The following is a 4,427-nucleotide window of genomic DNA, read 5'->3' on the forward strand; positions in this document are numbered from 1 at the left end:
GAGCAAATTGAATTTTTTTAATAGACGATTTATTAAAAATAATTACAAAGGCCTTCACTATTGATAAGATGTAAGTAAAATTGAATTTTTTTGTAATAAATTTATTTATTATTAGAAAATAGGGATTAAGCCCGTACTTTTAATGGGCTAGTTATCAAAATTTTGTTTAATAATGTAAATTATGACGTGATATAAGCTATTTTATGAATTGTTTTAAAAATATAATTGGTGTTATGATAAGAATGGATGTCTATTAATATGAGTGGTTAAATTTTTTAACATTAAAGAATTTAACTCCTCAAAATAAATTGAGATTTAATGAAGTTTAAATATTTAAACTTGTTGCATGTATAAATAGAGGACAAAACCTTAGGCAACAAACACACTATAATAATATATAAACTCTATCTTTTTTTTCTATTTTTCTATGGGTATAAGCTACAACATATATAATATTAGTAAATCTATAAGAATCACTTCTATTATAGTGAGATAATAGTATTGGTGAACTGGTGCGCGAAATTAGAACTTCGCACAACTGAACCGGCAAGTGCACTAGGTCATCCAAGTAATACCTCAGGTGAGTGAGGGTCGAATCCCATGAGAATTGTCGGATTGGGCAAGTAGAAGTTATCTTGTAAATTTTAGTCAGGCGATCAGAAAAGAGTGGTTGTTGTAGAAACGCATAAAACAAAATAAGAACGAAAATAATACCAACTTGATGTAGAAACAATGATGAGGAATCAGTTAAGGCCTCGGAGATGCTTGTTCTTCTGGAATAATACCTCTTACTGACTACTTTAACAATGAGTGATTCATTCAATGGCAAGGCTGTAAGTGATCAACGCCACGCCAATGGTCATTAATCTCCTCTGATCCACATCAACCGCCACGCCAATGGTCAATTGATCCGAACGAGTGTGAAGCTCTAGCAGTTCAATCTCTGACGATCCTATTCAAAATGCTACAAACAAGGTCAGATCTTCCGGATCGGAGAATAAAACTCAGGATTCTAGCCTTAGCGCCAAAGAAACCTAAGTTACCCACTACTAATGAGATTTTATGTCACATATCCCAATTAGCTCAGATAACCTGTTGGAACCTGTGATGCATTCTCAAGCTGCTGCTCAACACTATCCCGCCAAGGACTAGCAAGAACTCATGTAGAACAGGGATCATACACTAGTTCCACCCCAATCCATAAAGATTAAGAACGACAATACATCATAGAATGAAATCAGACATGTATTAAAGTAGAAAATTAATGATATTAATTCATATGAATGAGCAGAGCTCCTATCCTTAACCTAGGAGGTTTAGTTGCTCATGATTTACAGGAAAAAAATATGAAACGTGTAAAGGGTCAAGAGTCTCTAACAAGGGTGAACTCTTGTCTATATATACTAATCTAAGAACTAAGGATTACAAAACTAAGATAGACTGGACTCCTGGTATGAAAATCCACTTCTTGGGCCCACCTGGTGAGTGTTTGGGCTGAGCTTGGGGTGAATTCATATGCTGGGACTCCTCTTGCAGCGTTGAACGCCGGATTTGGTCCATCTTGGGCGTTCAACGCCCATTTTGGGCGATTATTTCCAGAGTAAAGTATAAATTATTATATATTTCTGGAAAGTCCTGGAAGTTAGCTTTCCAACTTTGTTGAGAACGCATCATTTGTACCTATGTAGCTCAAGATATACTCGTTGGAGTGCATGGAGGTCAGGATCTGACAGCATCTGCTAGCCTTTCTTTGCCTCTGAATCTGACTTTGCCAAAACTTGTAGTTTTCACCCAGAACTCATCTGAAATCACAAGAAAAATACTAAAACTCAAAGTAGCATCCAGAAAGTGATTTTTGCACTTAAACATACAAAAAATTGATGAAATGTAATTAAAAACACTAAGAAAACAATACCAAAAAGCATATAAAATATCCACTCATCAGAACACCAAACTTAAACTGTTGCTTGTACCCAAGCAACCAAAGAGAAACAAGATAGGATAAGAAGAAGAGAAAAATACACTAAGTCTCAAAGTTGTTAATGAAGCTTAGTTCCAAATATCTGAATGGGACTTTTAGCCTTTTACTTCTAAACAATTTTTGCACCTTACTTTCCCTTGAAGCTCAGAAGTATTGGCATCCTTTGGAACTAGAATCTGGATAATATTCGTGATTCTCCTAGTTTAGCTTTTCTTGATTCTTGAACACAACTTATTTTTTATCCTAGCCGTGACTCTAAGAGTTTTGTTTTCCGGTATTACCACCGGATACATAAACGCCATAGGCACTTAACTGGGTGAACCCATTAGGATTGTAATTCAGCTTTGCTAGAATTCCCAGACAGTGGTGCCCAGAGTTCTTAAGCGTACCCTTTTTGCTTTGGATCACGACTTTAAAAGCTCAGTCTCAAGTTTTTTACTTGAAACCTTTACACCACAAGCATATAGTTAGGGGAAGCAGCTCATTTAATATTTTTTTAGGCCAATTTTGACCCTCCTAACCATTGATGCTCAAAGTCTTGGACCCTTTTTCTTTTTCTTTCTTTCTTTTGCTTTTTATTTTGATTTTTCTTTTTCTTTTATTTCTTTTATTTCTTTTTCTTTCTGTGTTTTTTATGCTTTTTCTGCTGTTTCTTTTGCTTCAAGAATCAATCTTTTTTATTTTTCAGAGAATCAATAATACTTCTCTAAATGCATTGTTCTTCAAGATTCAATATGCTCAACTTTAATTATGCATAGTTAATTTATACATTCAGAAAATAAATGCAAGGCCACCACATCAAAATAATTGGAATAACTCATGATATAACTCGAGACCTTGTGCATCTTACTACTTCTTTTTGAAAAAGAATTTTTTTCCTTTAAGCTTGATGAGGGATACATAGGATATCTTATACCCATAGAAATTTCGAAAATAAACTACTAAAGCAAATTATTCCTAAGAGTGATCATGCAAAAGCTAGAATATAAAATAGGAAATAAGATCAAGGAAGGGATAATGAAACTTAACCACCTCAGTTATGGTGGCTGCTGATCTTTCATGAAGATGATTCACCTTCCTTTAGTGCCTTCGATGATAATATAATCCCAAAGCTTGCTCTGCAACATCAAACTTAAAAAGTTTTCTTAAGGGCATTGAACGCCAGGACTGCCTCCCTTATGGGTGTTGAACGCCTGATGGGGGAAAAAATCATCGGTAAAAAATTTCACAAAAATAAGCACGTTGTAAGTATAGATCTAAACTGACAATTAAACCTCAATCAAATTTAAGTTGTTTGTCACTAAAGCAAACCCAATAAAAATAAACCGAAGTATTAAACCTCGGGTCATCTCTCAAGGAATTGCAGGGAAGTGTACTTATAATTGGTTATGAGATTGTATCTTTTTGGGTTTTGAAATAAGGAACAAGTAATGTAAATAACAAGGAAATAAAATAATAATTAAGAAAAGTCTTAGCAAGGATTGATAATCGGAATTCCTATCCTCATTACCAATGTCAATTGTGATGGTAATTGCCTTTTACATTCACTTAGTTAACCTCTAACAATGAAGGAAAGTCAAGTGAGTAAAGTTAACTTAAGTTCACAAGTCCTAATCAAGACTAGATTTAGTGAAGTTTAAGCCAACTAGCAAGTCTCAATCACCAATCAACAAGAGATCTTGACAACTCAAGAGTCTCTAATTACTCAATCTTAGCTAAGAACATAAAAATCTAATTTAAAATCCAACCAAGCATTTCATCAAACACTTGGTGGGCGCAAAATAAAAGCACATAAAAACAATAGAGAATGTAAAATCTAAAACCAACAATTGCAAGCATCAATGATAACAAATAAAGGAACAAGCAATAAACATGAAATACCTCAAATTGCATTAAAAAGGGAAATTAAATCTAACATGAGAATTCATAAACTAAATTGGCAACATAAAGTCAACAAAGGAAATAAATAAACTAGAATGCTAGAGCAATTAAAAGTGAAAGAGAAACTAAATTAAACTAAGATAGAAATCTAAAATTGAGAAGAATTAAAACTAGGAAACCTAAAACCTAGAGAGAGGAGAGAGCCTCTCTCTCTAGAAAACTACATCTAAAACCTAAAATTATGAGAATGAAAGTTGTATGAATGATTCCTCCACTCTGCATCCTCTAATATGTGTTTTCGGGCTTGGAACTGGGCCAAAAACAGCCCAAAAATTGCCCGCAGCGAGAACAAATAAAAGTAGAAGAGAAACTAATTAAACTAAGATATAATTCAGAATTTTAGAAGAACTAAAGCTAAAAACCCTAAAACCTAGAGAGAGGAGCTACATCTAAAACCTAAAATTATGTGAATGAAAGTTGTCTCCATGATTCCCCCACTCTGCAGCCTCTAATTTGTGTTTTCGGGCTTGGATCTGGGCCAAAAACAGCCCTGAAATCGCCCCCA

This window comes from Arachis ipaensis, chromosome B09, assembly GCF_000816755.2.
Source record: "Arachis ipaensis cultivar K30076 chromosome B09, Araip1.1, whole genome shotgun sequence".
Classification (NCBI taxonomy): domain Eukaryota; kingdom Viridiplantae; phylum Streptophyta; class Magnoliopsida; order Fabales; family Fabaceae; genus Arachis; species Arachis ipaensis.